The 8683-nt window shown below is 40.2% G+C and overlaps 1 long non-coding RNA gene across 1 annotated transcript; it reads left to right on the top strand.

Annotated features, from left to right (window-relative positions):
- The first annotated feature begins 5385 nt into the window (after positions 1–5385).
- Positions 5386–7290, top strand: LOC116653615. The gene is made up of 3 exons (XR_004307774.1): positions 5386–5505; positions 5810–6287; positions 6672–7290. It is a non-coding gene; the product is annotated as an uncharacterized LOC116653615 (long non-coding RNA).
- The last annotated feature ends 1393 nt before the right edge of the window (positions 7291–8683 follow it).

The following is an 8683-nucleotide window of genomic DNA, read 5'->3' as shown; positions in this document are numbered from 1 at the left end:
CATGCGACTTCCATTAGGAGGCAGAGTGCACCTACATCAAATATGAAGTCTACAGTAAGTTCTCATTAATAACATTTCAGAACTGCCCTCCTAAAGTTCCTAGCATAGAAGCTGCCTTTACAGTGGAAGGATTGAAACTAAGAAAGATTTGCAGCGTACAGTCAGGAAAATGAGTTTCACCATAAGTAAAATTTCAGTTTTTACTAGAGCATTTCAGTAACAGAAATTAAATTCAGAAAGAAAGCTAATTCTGTCCTGTCCCTTGCTTCAACACCCCCTAGCTTCAGATGGCTTTTGCATTTTAATTCATTTAATTAAGTTTAGTTTCAGCCAGCATAATTGTTCCCTTGTTGGTCCACTTCAAAGTTAAAAATGAATGTACAGCACCAAATGCTGCTTCTCATGGGTAGTGTAGTGATCAGGAAGTCTGGATGTCTTCAAGAATGCAGAGAATGATTTTAGTGAAATTTTTTTTTTTATATTTTTAAACATCTTAGCAGAAATTCAAATCAAACAGATGTTCAACTGCATAAACTACTGAGAATTGAAGAATGTGAAGCAAGCACGTTGAATGGCCTCCTGAATGAATTCTGCTAGGATAGCCTCTTCCCAATGAAGGTGAAGATCATTACTGTCTAAATTGCAAGGATTTATGTTTGAGCTTTCAAAATTGATGTCTAGAAGACCAAAAGGAATAAGGTTAGAAAGAGGTGAAATTGGACAATGCAACCCCTCTCACTGTAGGTAAAGATCAGGTTTGCAACCATCCGAAGAACCTGAACATCCAGAATTCTATGGGACCTAATGGGATGCATCGCAGAATCTTGAGGACATTGCCTGATGTAGTCACCAAGCCACTCTTGATGATATTTGAAAAGTCATGGCAGTCAGGTGAAGTCCCTGGTGACTGGGAAAAAGGCAATATAGCACCCATTTTTAAGAAGATTAAAAAGTATGACCCAGGGATGTACCAACCTGTTAGCTTCACCTCAGTGCTAGGAAAATCATGGAGCAGATCCTCCTGGAATCTATGCTAAGTCATGTGGAGGAGAAGGGAGGTGATAGGAGACAACCAGCATGGCTTCACCAAGGGCAAGTCCTGCCTGACCAACCTAGTGGCCTTCTATGATGGTATAACTGCATCAATGGACAAGGGAAGAGCCACTGATGTCATCTATCTGGATTTCAGTAAGGCCTTTGACACAGTCCCCTAAAACACCCTCTTTAAATTTGAAAGGTATAGATTTTGTGGGTGAACTGTTCAATGAACAAGGAACTATCTGCAAGATGGTACCTGGAGAATAGATCAGTGTCTGCGTAGAGATCAGTGACAAGTAGTGTCTCTCAGGGGTCATTAGTGGGACTCATCTTCATGGACACTGGGACTGAGTTCCCCCTCAACTTGTTTGCAGATGATACCAAGCTTTGTGTGTCATTTGGCACATCTGAGGAATGGAATGCCATCCAGAGACACTTAGACAATCTTGAGAACTTCATGAGGTTCTACAAAGGCAAGTACAAGGTTTCGCACCTGGGTCATAGCAATCCCTTCTATCAATACAAGATGGGGGTTGAAAGGATAGAACATACCCTGCCAAAAAGGACTTGGGAGTACTGATGGATGGCAAGCTGGATATGAGCTAGCAGTGTGTCCTAGAAAGCCAACTGTATTCTGGGCCAGCTCAGAAGAAGCACGGCCAACAGGGTAAGGGAGGCTATCAAACCACTTATTTTTTTGTCACTACAAAGTAAGTGTTGAAGTAGTTATAGCAGGGAGCAATTAGTTGAGCCCTTCAGTTGTCCTTGTGTATGCAGGCAGGACCAAGCTCCATTGCAGAGAGAAAACTGTTTTCACAGGCTTTAATCTGTCTGTCCTGGTTGACATGTTGTTGAGCTGTGATATTCTGAGTCCTCACCCAGAATTCTGAAGGCAGTAGCGCCCTCAGTATGTGAGCTGCATGGAGTATGTTTCCACCTCTGGATAACAGTGGAAGTTATTGCAGTGAATCACAATTCTGAACAGTTTGCTTGAAACATTTATCAGCTGAGCTTTGGCCTGCTTCCTGATTACAAATTGGCCTTGGATGGTTGCTCATAATAAACTACAACACTGGAATGTTCTCTCTGGATACGTTTTGTGAAAAGGATCTCTTTGGGACAGATCATGGTCTCTACACCTTCCAGCTTACCATACTGTGCTCACTCATCTATTTTTCTTAAGCTGTATGGTTATAGGGGAATTTTGTAGAGGATGATTAAGCCACAATCGAATTGAAATGCAGGAAGAGCTCAGTACCCTAATGTTTATTTTAAAATGGTAGGTAAAAGCCCTTTGCAGATTGTTCAGTTTGAAGATGTTTAAGGCTATATGGATGACAAATGGGATTAGCAAGGATTCCTAAGATGGTTGGAGAGCTGATGTTCACTGAAAGTCAATAGGGATTGATGCTCTTTTCTGTTCTAATCACTACATTGATTCTTTAAACAGTGAAGTGTGTTTGCAAATTTCACTCCTAATATTCATGAAAACCTTTGGCTGTTGTGCCTTCACCATTTGTTAATGTAACCCTGTTACCCAGTTATAACTAAAGCAACGCTGAAGTGTATGCCTGTCCTTTACCATACAGTGACTCCAGAACTGGGCTTCCAACCACTGCTCTCTTCACGTTGGAAAACAAGATGTTTTCCTTTGCCAATAGCTTAAAATTCAGTTCAGTGCAGATGTTACTTTCATGAAATTGAACTCACCTTAGAGCAATGGTTGCAAAGCCTTTTAGGAGAAAGCTTTGTAATATGGCTCTTGTACTAACAGTTTAGATTTGTAATTCAAGGTGCAAAACTGCCAAAGCACATAAAAAATAATGTGAAGATCTTGTTATAGATATTTTGTTACAGTAAGAATCAAGCCTAGTTATGTGTGTCTGTGTCTGTTTTAAGACTTTCAGAGTCTTTGAGCATCTTTTCTAGTCCTAATAAAATAGCTGAGAATAAAATGAGTATACTTAAATTATAGAATGATTCAGGGCATCATGTTGTTAATAATGTAGAGACATGAGATATAAAAGCTTTTACTCAAGCATACCCTAAAGCAAATTTAAGTAGAGCACACAGCTATGATGCTGATTGTTTTCACAGGTGTTGGCACCATATGAATTAAATGAAGAAAAAAAATGGTGAAACATTTATGACTCATTAGAATTATGTGGTTTTCTATCCTGTCCTAACAACTGAAAAAAGGTGTAATTTACATTTGCAGCCAAATGGTGTGAAGTAACATTATACTTTACCGACATGAAAAGAAGAGACTTCCAGATGACTACTATTCTGAACTTCTTTACTTTTTAAATCCTGGATATTAAGTTTTTCATGTCAACTTTTGAGAGCTAAAATTATTGCCTCATACTTTAAAAAAAAAAAACCAAAAAAAAAACAAAAAAAAACAAAAAAAAACAAAAAAAAAGCCAACAAAACATTGAAAGAAAAAGGAATATGGTAACTTTGAGTCTATCAGGCGTGTGGTTTCAAGGAGCTAAGTACCTTTCACTACATATTGCACCTTTGCAATCACTGTATTTCTCATTTTTATCAAAGAATACACTTGATAGATCCAAAAAGAGCCACATCCATGTTGTTGTTTTTTTATTTTATTTTTTTAAATAAAAACTCTGCATCCTCCTTTTCTTCTCTCCTTTTCAGAGCTTTTTTTTTTTTTAATTTTTTTTTTTTCTTTTTTCTTTTTTCTTTTCCTATCGGAATTGTTTTGTCATAGATTTTAAATATTTACATGAAGGAGATACCCTGACAGGCTGATCTATAGCAGGAAAGCAACAAATAAACAAACCATGTCTACAGTATTTTAGATTCTGGTTTCCTGAGCTGCTAAGTGTTTATTTTTCCTATTGTTAAAAACCTGCATTGAAATACATTCAAAATGGAGTTCACATGGCAGCTTTCATGCAACATCTAATGTTTTAGCAAAGCCATAATGCAAGCCTCAGCTTCCCATACGCTGCATAGTTGGCTAAGAAAGAAAGCAGTTATTTATCAGAGTCTCTGTGCTGTGGATGAGTCTTCAGAAAAAGAACATGTCATACTTTGCAACTGAGACTTTTTTGCAAACACCTAATAAACCAGGAAAAGAAAGTTTTACTGGGCTTCGTGAGCACATTTTTCTCCTCTCACCAGAGCACCAAACCCAGTTTGTAATCCTACATTCATTTATTTCATCCTCCCCTGAAATTTCTCCTAGCACAAACTCAGTCAGTTCTGGCTGGCTCATTTGCATCTCATGGCCTGCAGTATCTCTTTAGGAGGTGAACTATTAAAAATACATTAGCCTGGTGTGGATGGTAATGGGCCAAATGCTGCTGGTTTTGAAGGCAATCTGGGAAGCCTCATGCTCTCTCTGACTTGATAGCTGTGCAAGTAAGTTGTTTGTTTTCACTGTCCTTGGACTTTAAGTTTTAGCAGCAGATGTAGGTGAGATGATCGTTCTGAAAATCTGGATTGAGAAAAGCACTTTTCTTCCTTTCCAAGCTTGCACTAATCTTTAATGTTACCCTTATTTCTGTTTTGCCAGAACTATGTCCTGTTAGCATCCAAAAAGGTTACATATAACTTTGGCTTGCTTACAGAAGATGATCCAACCACTAACATTTGCCTTCTGTAGCTGAATGCTGAAAGAAAAAATAATCCGCATTTTAAATGTGAGATTTTCTGCTGTCAGTTTCTGGAGCTGATTATTAGGGCTGTGATTTTTATCTACTCACTTGTACAGTAATTAAAAGCAATTCCCTCATCAGTTATCGTTCTATGAAGCGAGCTTTTAAGCAGTGCTTGATGTATGGTTTATTAACCTAAGCCCACATCGAAGGAAAGGTGACATAGTTTAAAAAGTAAGAATGAACACATCTGCTCAGAATCAAAGAGCTGAATGCAAAATAGATACTTACTGTTAAACTAGAAAAATGACAATGTGAATTTAATTGGCAGAGAAGGAGTGATCACCTGGCTTGAGCTGGGTATGCACCTTCATTCTGTCTGCTCCCATCTGTATTTTTGTACATAGATTATTTTCTGTGGATGTATCCCATCACCATTGGTAGTTGGTTAAAGACTTAAGCTGGAAATCAGGGAATCGATTACTGTAGCATGCTGGAGAGGAAAAGCTGTTTAGCTGCCTGACAGCCTTCGCTGCACCTTCTAGTGGGTACTGATGAGCACAAAGGCCTACCAATGTCGGCTCTGAAACCAGAATATTTAATGTTACCTGAGTAACAGCCACAAATGCTGTAACTATGTTGACATCTATACTGTGGGAAAGAGATGTCAAATAATAGACAATTAAAGGTCATGATTTTTACCTGTGATAATTCTTCTAGGTGGATGATGGAGTTTTCCCATTAGGCTGAATGGAGGCAAATTACAAGTCAACCAAACTATGAATCAGTCACACTGGACGTTCCTTGACCACTGAGAACAGTGTGGAAATGCCCCAGAGCCAAGGTATGGGTTGGATGTTCAGTATTTTTTAATACCTTGCATATACTTGGCAAAGTGCTATAAGGAAATACTACTGTGAGTGTGATCTTGTGAAAATGCTCAAAGATGAGAAAAATGGGCATTTTGAGAAGAAGGTGGACAGTGTAGCAGGTATTACAGGCCCGCAGAGAATCTGAAGCACTAATGCAGTGGTGTCTGAAAAAGGGGACAAACATCTTTGATGCAAAGATGCAGGCTAGAGCATTCACTGGTGTTTGAAGAACAGGGACATACAGGATGAAAGTTACCACTGACTTTGCTCTTTCAGATGGAGCTATTCAAGTATGTCCAACAGAACACTGTGCTGTGTGTTGGACAGTAAAGCAGTTTGCATCTGATGGCCCTTCGGAGAGCAAGGATTAAGTGCCACAGAAGCTTGTGCCTGCTCCCAGACCCTCTAGGAAGTGGGTGAAGAACTGCATGGATTTTGTTTTAAATGGAACTGAATGATAATCCCAGGAGATTTAAGAGCTGAGATCATGCAGCGGATACATATTTCACACCTGGGGATAAAGACATGCCTGAGATGAGCCAGGAAATGTATCTACAGGCCAGGCAAGAACACCCAGTTGCAGTCATACATGTAATGGCACAAGCTGTGCAAAGAATATAGTGATTGACAAGAAATGCCTCATGAAATGCCAGTCCAGCTCTGAAAAAAAGGTCAGAACAGAGTGGTTCATTTCTAATGAAAGAAACTTTATGGCTACAGTACAATACTAACCCAGTTTCTGGAAGATGCACAGGTAAGAACAGTGATCAGAAAACTGAAGGTACCAGCTTTGAGTTATAGCATGCCTCACTCACTGGAACCAAGTGAGAGGGTCTTCATACCCCTCATTTAGGAATTTGAACATTCTAGGGCAAATAAAAACTCAAGCCCAAGATTTATCTCCCTGAAAATACAGAGAAGAATAGGCAGATGGCATTGGTATTGAAGGCAGCTGAAAAAACTGTGATAGTGTTAGACAGATAAGAAGGGGAGCTGAGCTGGTTATTTTGAACCTCATAAATGCCAAATACTCCTGTGGTGTAGACAGTGACATGCACTTGGATACAGGTCTTGGAGTCTAGGACAACATGTCTGCTGAAGTCTGGAACAAATATTAATGATATCTTTTTCTTTACAGGTATTAGGAAACTAAGTAAGCACCAACAGCCTGAGCCCCAGCTGCTACCGTAGATACCATAATAACTCTAAAGTTATTAGGAGAGGTAGCAGCACAAAAGAAATCATTGGGTGCAGGACGTGAGATGAGTAGAACAAGCAGGAACAGTGAAAATTAAGGCACCATGCAGTGACTGGAATCAAAGGTAGCAGCATGCAACTATAGTCTGCTAGACTAATGTGGCCAAGACAAGAAGGATGTGAAATGCGATCAACAAAGAGGATCAACTCAACTGATCAAGGGCCCTCAATAATAAAACAGGGAAGTTAAACAGTGGGGAGAACTTGTTTGTTTCTTCACTGGTATCCGGAGTTGTTTTTGCTAGTACAGCATAGCCTGCCTGGCATCCGTTCGCACCCTGGTGGAGTGTCAGTCTGCCTTAGGTCCTGCGTCATACCTGCTATTTCCATGCAGATGTCTTGGATACCTTAGGGCCTCTCAAATGGCACTGGGCGTCGAGCATGGGCAGAGGAATCCTGTCCTTTGCTGTGTGGAAAAACATTGCTCCTGAAGGGCCACAACAGCATGGTAGTGGCTGCAGCCAGGAGTGGCAGCAGTAAGCAAGTTGGAGAAAATACTGAAATAGGTAAGTCTGTGTAACGATTATCTTCAGCTCAGGCTTTTTAAGGCCAGCTGTGGGCCCAGCCCTGCAGCTTCCTGCTTTGGCCAAGAATGAATCGCTTGTGGGGAGCTGTAATTCCCAGAGCAGATGGGGGCTGTCAGGTTCACAGTCAGAGATGATGGAAAGGGATACAACATGTAACAGCTCCCTCTGGGCAGGAGAGATGGGGGGGGAGACAGGTTGTTCTCTCCAGCCCAGGAGAGGATATCACAGAAAAGATACTTTAGGAAGATGCTTTAACCAGCAATCAGGTGTCTGTAAAATACCCAAAGGAGAAAGCAATTAAAAGAACTGTAGTTGATTCCAAAAAAATAGACATGAAGAAGACTGAGTCTGAGAATGAACTTAATCACCAGTGTGCCCTTGAAGTTTATCAGACCACCTAGAGGTGCAATATCCTAGACAAGCAAGAAGTTCTGAGAAATACCCTACATCTAATCTTTTTTATTATTATTTTTTTCCCTACATTAGAAAGATTTAAGTCTTTTGGTTTGGTTGGAAAACTGAACTAGTTTGCCAGAGGGAAAGCAGAGGAAACTAGAATGTTTTCCCAAAGAGGAGGTAAGGCCCCACCACACCTTGCAACATCAAATCTTTAATCATGTACCTGCCTGTATAACAGCAGCAATATTCAGTGTTTCTGTAACATCACTCATGCAAGAATTTCAAAGCGCTTCATAAGCACTAATTAATCAAACCTCACAAACACTCAGCAAGCAGCAACTTTGCCCACCAATGAAGTGTAATCACTTCTAAAATGGAACACGATGGCAGTTTGATATCGCATAACATGACGCAACAGGTCAAGGCAAGTAGAACAGGAGCAACTGAGGGCACCTGGGAAGTACCCGTTCTTTAAAAGTTTTGCAGATACAGTGCCTCTTACCTTGGATATGCTTTGTTGGAGCTGTTAGGTAAAACTGTTCTTGTGAAGTTTTCATGTTACACCCAAAAGAACAATTTGAAATATTTATTTTAAATTCCTAGTGGAGTTCCTAATGCTAAAGGCAAATGACTGCACTTTGCAGGGACAATCCATTAGAATGCTTTCACTGTAGGTCATTGTAGGCCCTGGTGTTTCCACCTCACTAGTCGGTGGCACCTGCAGTACTAGACATCATAAAATAAAATATTCTTGTGTGGCTCTTGACCTCCAGGCTCTACCAGCTAAGGTTCCTTGGACAAAGAAGAAAGCTTTGTCAGCTATTGCAGACCCTAGCTTCAGTTCTACTAAATTTTGGGAGACCTCCGGGCCCTGTTGCTCTTAGTACTTTACCTCCTGAATGTGTTTCATAAAGCTCTGATCCCCAACCAGAAACCCTGGTCCAGTGCAGATATGTCATAAGGTCTA

This window comes from Coturnix japonica, chromosome 6 (assembly GCF_001577835.2).
Source record: "Coturnix japonica isolate 7356 chromosome 6, Coturnix japonica 2.1, whole genome shotgun sequence".
Lineage (NCBI taxonomy): Eukaryota > Metazoa > Chordata > Aves > Galliformes > Phasianidae > Coturnix > Coturnix japonica.
Note: the sequence above shows the minus strand (reverse complement) of the source record. Positions and strands in the feature narration are given on the sequence as shown.